The sequence below is a fragment of the Herpailurus yagouaroundi genome, unplaced genomic scaffold (assembly GCF_014898765.1).
Source record: "Herpailurus yagouaroundi ecotype Mexico unplaced genomic scaffold, PumYag 159, whole genome shotgun sequence".
NCBI classification, from domain to species: Eukaryota; Metazoa; Chordata; class Mammalia; order Carnivora; family Felidae; genus Herpailurus; species Herpailurus yagouaroundi.
Genome location: NW_024412400.1, coordinates 45,617,252 through 45,627,131, shown reverse-complemented (window position 1 = coordinate 45,627,131; position 9,880 = coordinate 45,617,252). Strand labels below are relative to the sequence as shown.

Genomic DNA, 9,880 nt, shown 5'->3' with positions numbered 1-9,880 from the left:
TCCCATGGGGCCTGGAGCTGGTCACAGGGCCATGGGGCTGATGTCCGCAGATATTGCTGGAATGTGCGCTGGGCCAAGGTGTAACCTACCAGCTCTTTTCTTGCTGGCGTGAGCTGGCTAGTTCCCTAGCCGCGCCCCCCCCCCCCCCCCCCAGCCACTTCTTTCTTTTGTGTGCTTACTTCTGACTTGAGTTCCCACCTGTGACTGCAACCTGCTTCTAAATAAGTTAATTCCACATAAAGAGATAGAGGGATGCTTGACCTGAGAAAGAAACTCCATTCCAGAATTTGACATGCATTTATAACAACCTTCACTATTGCAGTCGGGAAGGAATTCGTGTTTTCTGGATTCTCAGATCAAAGTCTAAATGAGGCTGATGGAGAAAATGTTAACGCCGCCAGGAGAAATTCAAGTACTGTTCAGGGTCAGGATGCCTTAGGGCTACCCCTCCCTGCTCACCACTGAGTAAGCCAAGAGAGCTGAAACTTGACGATAAAAAATTTTTAAGAAGTAAATTAAAGAAATGTAAGAGATGGTTAAAAATCATAAAAAGATAGTTATCAAAAAAATCATAAAAAGAAAAAATTGTGATAAAACAGAGGGGGAATCTGGGGCACCTGGGGGGCTCAGTCAATTAAGTGTTAGACTTTGGCTCAGGTCATGATCTCCAAGTTTGTGGGTTCGAGCCCCGCATGGGGCTCTGTGCTGACAGCTCAGAGACTGGGGCCTGCTTTGGATTCTGTCTCCCTCGCTCTCGGCCCCACCCCTGCTTGAGCTCTGTCTCTCAAAAATGAATAGATATCGGGGGCTGGACGGGCAGGAACGGCTGCCCTGCTGATGCTGGACCTGCCGGCTCCTCAGATGCAGCTGCTCTCCTGCACCTGTGACACTGGGGCTAAGAGGAAGCGGCCGTTTCTACGCTCAGTGCTCAGAACAGTGAGCACTCCGTGGTTTGTAGCCGAACATGCTTCACAGCTGCCGGGGAGGCAGTTTTTACGTGCACGAGGCAGGCAGACCTACCTTTGGGCTTCTAGCTGGGAATGCCGAGCACGGTACTAACCACTTTGGTTTTTGAGTTCTTTGTCTATAAAATGACACTTGTTGTGAGGGTTACATGAGGTGTGCATGGAGATGAGCATGTGGCTGGCCTTTGGCCCAGTGGGATCGACCAGGAGAGGGTCTCCCTCTTGGAAGTGATCATTCTGTAGGTCTGTCTGGAGAGGGGTTTCTGCAAGTCTTTGGGCAAGTTCATGAACCCCTGGCTGCTTCCAGGCCCTGCGCCCACACACCCTGTTCTAAGGACCCTTGAGACAGCAGAGCAGGAGCTGGGCTTGGAGGCGGTGGGGAGTGGACACCAGAGGGCCACACCTGGCTTTGTCCTGCCAAGGAGACACTGCAGTAGGCCACCTAGAACCCCATATGCAACCCTCTAAACCAGGGCACTGGTGAGTGGAGGGGGGCAGTCTTGGTAACCCTGCTGGGGTAGCAGGTGTGATGAGGGCTGTAAAAGAAAAAAAAAATGAATAAACATTAAAAAGAACAATTAAGAAAAAAAAACAGGGGGGAAACAAATGTAAAAGCAATGAGAGAAAACGAGATAAATATAAGCTAAGCAAAATGTCAAAGTGAGCTAAAGGAAGGTCGTGTAAAATAAGAAAAATGTAGGGGAGGAGAAATATAACTTTTCCCTCCATATTCCTAGGATCTCTGAATAGATTCTACAAGTAAATCTGAGAAAAGACAGATTAACAAGAGAAAAACACAGAGAAGTTTATGAACGTGCCTTGTGCATACATACAGGGGTACTCAGCAGTGAATAACTCAAAACAGTGGTTAGAACTTGAGCTTATATGACATCCTCTAAAAACAAAGAAAAATAAATTTTTTTAATGTTATTTATTTTGATAGAGAGAGAGCAGGGGAGGGGCAGAGAGAGAAGCAGACAGAGAATCCCAAGCAGGTTCCGCACTGTTAGCGCAGAGCCCGATGGTGGGGGGGGCTCAAACTCACAAACCGTGAGATCGTGACCTGAGCCAAAACCAAGAGTCAGAGGCTTAACCAACTGAGCTACTCAGGTGTCACAAAGAAAAATAAATTTTTAAAGATGTAACAAGACAAAGAAAAAGCTTTGAGTTTCTAGGGTGGCACATGTGGGAAGGTAGGGGTATAGGGGAACTAATGGCAGATAGGGCTAGTAAGTAAGGTTTGTTAAGTAGGTTCCTCTGGTGTGGTCTCTGGGATGTTAAGGATCTAGAGTTGTCTCTGGTGATTAACTTTTCTCCTTCCTGGTAGGAGAAGGGACACCTTTACAAATTTTTACGAATTTATGTCCTCTTTCTACGCAAATAGGCAGAGGGCAGAGAGCTTTTCTTGTACCTTCCTCTCAATTGCCCTCAGCTCAAAATACATACTTTTTAAGTAGGCTCCCCACCCACTGTAGGGTTTGAACTCAGGACCCTGAGATCAAGAGTCGGATACTCTACCGACAGAGCCAACTGGGTGCCCCAAAAGAATTCTTAGGCATATTTTGGGGTGGCATATTCTGGTACCCTTCAAAAGAAAGCCATGACTATTGAGGCACAGACGAATAGAATAAAAAGGCTCCAGTACGCAAAAGATAACACCGTAAAATAAGGCGTAACCTGAATAAAATTGGCCCCCCCGTGTCCCAGCCTTAGGGCGGAACGGCATGCAGTTGCTTCCAGAGGAAACTCAAGTTTGCCTCTAGGAGGAATGAGAGACAAGCGGCAGTCGCTGCAGCAGGTCTCGTGAGGAGGCAAGAGAAGGGCAATTCTAGTAGGACGGCAGGACAAGCCTCCAAGAGCCCTCTTTTGGATGCATCTCACTGCCTGCGAGCCCACCTCTGAGCAGCTGTTAGGGCTTTCATCACTGTCCTTCTCCGCAGGGTTCCCACAACACCAAGCCTGGGCTTCTGTCTCCTCCTTCCCCGAGGTACCCTTCTTTCAAAAGCCATAAAGCCTGATAAGTGACCACCCTGCCACTTGTCTCCTGACACTTTTTCTCAAAGGGAAAAACACTCCCCAATCCGGAATGCTAGTGAATTAGATTCCCTTCATGTCATGTAAATGATACCACAAAACTATAAAGTATTTTAGAGGGTGGGAGTAGGGACATTAACCTTGAAGGATATTTTACACTGAGACGGCAGAGCGGTGGAGGCTCACGTGTGAATGCTAACCGTCTAGGTCCTGGAACGCCTGGCTGGCCATCAACAGGCTGTGCCAAGCCCGGGCTTAGGGAAATGTGGACTTCGACAAGTGAGGGAGGCCTGAGAGTTGTAACGGGTCGTTATCTCAATACGAACTGACAAGGCAAAGCAACTACTTAGAAAGGAAAAAAAGACTATCTCTAGTTACGCCAATATGCCAGATTGGGTCCATCCCCTGTGCCAGCTCCAATCAGCCAGTCGCGGCTGCCTGGAGTGCAGTGTTGGACATTGCGAGGCCACACGTGGACTCAGCAAGAAGGGGTGCCACGCTCAATTAGCAACGCCAGCTGTGGGCAGAGGAGCAGGGAGAGGCACCGGGCATGCAACGCGCTGCTGGCTCTGGGCCCGGGGGGCCAGTTCTCAGGAGGAAAGCGTTTCTTACCAGACACAGTCAGGTGTAGAAAGTCACAAACTGAAAGGCCTGCAGGAGTCTGCCAGGTACCATGAAAGACAAAAGCAGGCAGGAGGGGCTTGTGCCTCTGCGTGTAGAGAGTACGTGGCTACTAGAGTAATCTGGGCAGCAAGTAATAGAGAAGCCCAACTCAACTGGATTGACTAATACAGAACTCTGTTATTTCACCTAATGAGACCTTGGGAGGCACGTGAGCCAAATGTGCTGCGGTGAAGGTTCGAGCTCTATTTCCCACTCTTCTGTTGGCTCTTCCCTCTTCTATGTGTGCCCGTCACAGCCATCTCAGCTTGCTGCCGGTTTGGAAAGTCAGGCTTAACGCATCAGTAGATGGCAATCCCATGCCTGGTCCAGGAGTGGGCATGTGATCCAACTGGCCTAATCAGACTGCAGGCGATACCTTATTTTATGTTTGAGGGACAGGTTTTCTTTTCTGTCCCATGGATATAAACAAGCAAGCTTATTGTCCAGTGGCTGCTGATTATCATCTTGCTACCATGGGAGAAAGTCAGCTTCAAGATACTTCTACATGAAAGAGGGAAAAGTCAAGAGAATGGTGGGAACTGGGGTCGGAACCCTCACAGTAGCACTTGTGGTCTACCATGCCTCTTGAAGTCTGACATGGGTTTCAAGATGTTGGCAGGGCTGCATTCCTTCTGGAGGCTCTAGAGGAGAATCTGTTTTCTTCCCCTTACAAACTTCTAGAGGCCTCCTGCATTCCTTAGGTCATGGCCCCTTCCTCCACCTTGAAGGCAGCCATGTTGCATTTCTCTGGCCATTCTTCTGTAGTCACATCTCCTTCTGACTACAGCCAGGAAACGGTTTCTGCTTTTAAAGGTCCATGTGATGAGATTGGCCCCCCTCCTATAGAGGATAATCTCCCCATCTCAAAGCTCTTAACCAAATCACATCTGCAAAGTCCCCTTTGCAGGAGGGCCAGTAATATAGTCAAAAGTTCCAGGGATTAGATATAGACTGCTTTGGGTGGACATTATTCTCTCCACCATAATGCCTCAAAATTTCTTCAGTCTCAGATTTACATTCTGTGACTGTATATTTCTAAACTGTTGACAGAGCTCAAGAATGTCAGGGAATAAAAGTATTTCCCAGGAATAAAAAGAGAAAAAATTAAGTAGATACAGCAATGTGTTCCATTTGATGGGTGACAATCTCTTTCTGGATTAAATGATGAACTATTTCAAAAGGGATAACAGGTTAACTTTAACCAAAAAGAAGCCTGAGCAAAGCCCAAATTAAACTGTATAGGTTCCATGGAGTCTTTGGAGGGCTTGCAGTATGAAAGGGAGGTCACAGGTGAGATTATATTTCTTATAACCCCAAGGACACAATCACTTTTATGTCAAGCTGGAAATGAAATAAAATGCTGGCTTCTGAAAAATTGTCAGATCAAGGAGAACATCTTGACTGGACAATGAGGAAATATATAACTCTTCGGACACCTTCTCAATCCTTGTAACTCTGGGGATTGCCATGCAATAGCTAACCTAGTCATGGAAATTAACTTATCCAGTCAAAAGGAAAGTGTCTGCCTGAGAATGAACATCAGAGGATCTGGCTACAATGAAAAACACTCATTCTCTTAGCTTGGCTACTCAATAGAGAAAAGAGGGGAGGGACAAAAACATCAAACAGAAGCAGTAATGAGTTTTGCCAGTTATATATTTTTAACAGCAACCTGTGCAGGGGACTGAACACTGGGGATATGGGCGCAGCCGACCTGCACTGTAGCTCCTGCTTGGTCATTAACCAGTTGTTAAGACTTTGGTCAATGGCCTTAACCTTGTAGGGACCGTGTTTTCTTATTGAATTTTTTTATTCTAAAAGCATTTATATCAATCTTTCTTTTAGAGAGTGAGAGAGAGAAAGAGAGAGGGTGGGAGAAGGGTAGAGGAAGAGGGAGAGAGAGAGAATCTTAGGCAGACTCCATTCGGAGTCTCAACTCCACTCCAGCTCGGAGTCTGCCATGGGGCTCCTTCTTGGGACCATGAGATCAGGACGTGAGCCGAAATCAAGAGTTGGTTTAACTGACTCAGCCACCCAGGCATCCCTAAATGAATCTTATTTTTTAAATGCACCGAGAAGAAAATTTATAATACTCCCACCCTATGTGCACAGGCATGTGCGCGCGCGCACACACACACACACACACACACACACACACACACACCCCTCTCATCCCACATCACAGAGCTCAAAAACTTAACGGACACCCTCCTATACCTTTTATCCTGCCATGTACATTTATTCCTATGTGTAGAGTTGGACTTTTTTGTTCTCACAAAAGCTGCATCATACTATATTCAAGACTCTAGCTTCCTTTTTTCATTAAATTTACATGGATGGCCTCTAGAACAATTCACATAGACCTAATTCATTCATTCATTCATTTACACTCACTTAAATTGAAATTATAAATATACCAAATTATACTTCTGCCAAAATATACCCTATTTCGGTGGTATCTCAATTAAGTTTTGTTTTGACACCAAAAAATATACAACAAGCATCCTTGATTGTTTATTTTTATGTTCTTCCACTTTTATCCCTGAAGAATATATTCCCCAACATGAGATTTGAGGCAAAAATATGTATTTTCTATTTTAATAGACTGCTATAATATCTTCCCAAAGATAGTAACCATTTACATTCTGAGCTACAACGTATAAGGAGGGCTGATTTTCCACTCCCTACCAGCATTGTGTGTTCTCAACCTTTTTTAAATTTTTGCCACCTAATGAGGAAAAACTGGGTACCTCATGTTGCATTTGCATTTCTGAGTGCTAGTCAGGTGATTCATCTCTTCAGTAAACGTTAGTTAGTAGGTCTGACTTTTACTCTGGACAAACAATATGCTCCTGATGAAAATGGAGATGTCACTTTAAGTCTCTAGCCACATGACCTAGAACACCATCTTGGCCAAAAACCAATCTGTGCCTGAAACCGATCCATGGTTTGGCCATTGTGCAATAACACCTCGACCACATTTGAAGGGAAACTCTCAAACCTCCAGGGACACCAAAATTGCAAATCATGACCGCCACCACACAGCCAGGAGAGATGAGTGTCAAGTTCAACATAAACTTGTTGTTGACACCTAGGCATTGCCAAACCTGGAACAGAGGCAAAGTTTACAGTGACTGCCTGAAGCACTAGACTGAGAAATGTTCTGGGGCTGATCACGGCTCACTTGAAAACAGAGACTGGGTAGCAACGTATGCCTAGGCACGAGAATCTGGAGGGGCAATATCCCAGGAGGGAAACCCTGATATTGTCCCCAGGTAGAAAAAGAATTGGATTGGCCCTTGGGGTTCAAAGGTGCCTGGCGCTCTTTGATCTGGGGAGGAGGAAAGACATCACGCTCATCACCCACCCTCCTGCTAATTCCTCCTGCTCACTGAGGCTGCAGGGATCAGCATAATCCTACCCCTCTTCCCCGACCCCCCCCCCCAACTCTCCCTTCTTTGACACTTTCTTTCATTTTATCCAGAATGCACCTTAATAAAAATGTTGTGGGAAATAGAACCTTGAGATTTGCCACACCCTCAGTCCATTAAAAATGGTCAGATATGGCTGGTAAGGGATAAATATAATGGCATTTGAAAATCTGCAAAGAGAAATTGTAGGCAAAACTCTCTTCAGAGAATTTGGCTTTCAAAACAGAAAAACACTGGGGCCCCTGGGTGGCTCAGTTGGTTCATGCGTCTGACTTCAGCTTGGGTCATGATCTCACAGTTCGTGAGTTCGGGCCCCACATCAGGCTCTTGTGCTGTGCTGACAGCTCAAGCACAAGGCTGCTTCCAATTCTGTGAGTCTCTCTCTCTCTCGCTCTCTCTCTTTTTAAAATTTTTTTTTCAACGTTTATTTATTTTTGGGACAGAGAGAGACAGAGCATGAACAGGGGAGGGGCAGAGAGAGAGGGAGACACAGAATTGGAAACAGGCTCCAGGCTCTGAGCCATCAGCCCAGAGCCTGACGCGGGGCTTGAACTCCCGGACCGCGAGGTCGTGACCTGGCTGAAGTCGAACGCTTAACCGACTGCGCCACCCAGGCGCCCCTCTCGCTCTCTCTCTACCCCTCCCCCTCTCACACTCTGTCTCTCTCTCAAAAATAAGTAAACATTAAAAAAATAAAAAAGAAAACAATGGGAAAACAGAACAAAACAAAAAGCCTTACTGCTAAAGCTTGGAATGCCTACATTTCAGTTCCATCCAGGAATGGCGTACCCCTCTCTCTCGGAAAATGCAAGCTGGCCAGAGGCTGCTCTCCTTCTTTCTCCCCAGACGGTGCCTCCTTTATCAGGACATCACCTGACCCCTAGTGGTCACACGGTCTTCAGCTGTACCAGATGATCTTCCTTTATTTGATGGTTTGTCAAAATTCTAATTTGCTGACGGTTAAGCGGCATTTCCTTTGAAACGCTGACATTTGTAAGTTATCAAAGCAATGGGTCTTCGACTTTAAGAGGGTCTGTAAATCGAGTAAACCTTAGAGAAATTACCAGAGAGGCCTAAACATCAAAGAACACAAGGAACCCTTTGTGTGTGACCGTGCTACATGGCATTTCTCCCGAATTGATTTTCTCCCCTGACCGTAAACTCAGGTTCCAAACCCTTAAGGTCTGTCTTTTAAAAAAGGAGTAAAGAATTGCATTCAGGATAAGGAATTGTTCACATGTCCACACATCCATCCAAACCCACCTTGTTCCAGGCTCTTTGTAAAATAGGAACACTTAGAAACCAGAATATTTTTACAGTCCTGTAAATCTCATGTGTCTTGTGGTTGATGCTGTCTAAATTAGTTCTAAATGATGGAGAAAGGAAATGGGTGTTTATGGGACTGTGAAATATTTTAGATTCTAGTCTGTTTCATGAAGTTTTCAGCAGGGGATGTAAATAAGTTGACAACTGAGGGAAATGGTTTTGACTGAACCACACCTAGGTCTATTCCACAGTCAACCTCCCAACCCCACCCTGCTCTGGTCAGATCTGACCCAGGATTGGGTGGGCGGAGCCTCTGGAAGAAGAGTCTCAGAGGCTGCAGCTGAAGAAATTTAGAGTTGGCAGGTTTCTCTCTCTCTCTCTCTCTCTCTCTCTCTCACACACACACACACACACACACACACACACACACACACACCTGGCCTCAAGTCCCAGATTGCTCTCAAAAGTAGGAAAGATTTGAACAGACACCTGACCAAAGGAAATATACAGATGGCAAATAAGTACCTGAAAAGATGCGTGACATCACCTGTCATTAGGGAATCGCAACACAATAGATAAGATAGTACTGCACTATAATCCCAAGCACAAAATAAATAGTCATGACTCTATACTGACATAAACAATTGATGGCATGAATAAATTGGGGAGAATGTACAAACCTCCCATGACAAAGAATTCCAAATAATTTATGTAAGCACTTGTTAATTGAGGAGGGAGAGCACAGCTTCCTAACTCCTTAAGTGTGAGCTCCCCACAGTGAATTCCTTCCAAAGAGTATGGGATGGAAAGGGAGAAGAAAGGACGCGTGACTTTACAGTCGAGGAACCTGACAGACATTACCTAAAGCAGGTGATTAAGGTTAGTGTTAGTAGTAACAAGTTGATAGTATGAGTCCTTGATAAGATATGAGAATGGCACTCTACCTCTGTGGTCTTGTTCCCCTAAAACCATTAGCCCAGGCTAATCACGAGAAAAACATCAGACAAATCCCAATTGAGAGATGCTCTACAAAATGCCTGACCAGCTCTCCTCAAATTTGTCAAAGTCATCAAAACAAGGAACAATGTCATAGCCAAGGGAAGCCTAAGGAGGCATGAGGACCCTGGACCAGAAAAAGGACATTAGATAAAAACTAAGATCTAAATAAAAGATGGACTTTAGTTAATAATTACATGTTAATATTTGTCCATTAATTGTGAGAAGTGTTCCATACTAATATATTTATAGCAGGGGAAACTGGGTTGGGGGTATATGGGAACTCTGTTCTACCTTTGAAGTTTTTCTTTAAATCCAAGAGCAGTCTATAAGAAAAAGTTTATTTCAAAAAAAAAAAAAAAGTGGGGCCCCTTGGTGGCTCAGTCAGTTAAGTATCTGGCTCTTGATGTCAGCTCAGGTCATGATGTCAAGGTTCGTGGGATCGAGCCCCACCCATGTCAGGTTCTGCACTGACAGTGCCTGCTTGGGATTCTCTCTCTCCCTCCCTTGCTCTCTGCCCCTCCT

General features: G+C 45.4%; 1 non-coding gene across 1 annotated transcript; it reads left to right on the top strand.

The window, feature by feature from the left end:
* Positions 1-834: 834 nt before the first annotated feature.
* Positions 835-968, top strand: LOC121034269 (small nucleolar RNA SNORA43). Its single transcript, XR_005792349.1, has one exon. It is a non-coding gene; the product is annotated as a small nucleolar RNA SNORA43 (small nucleolar RNA).
* Positions 969-9,880: the final 8,912 nt, after the last annotated feature.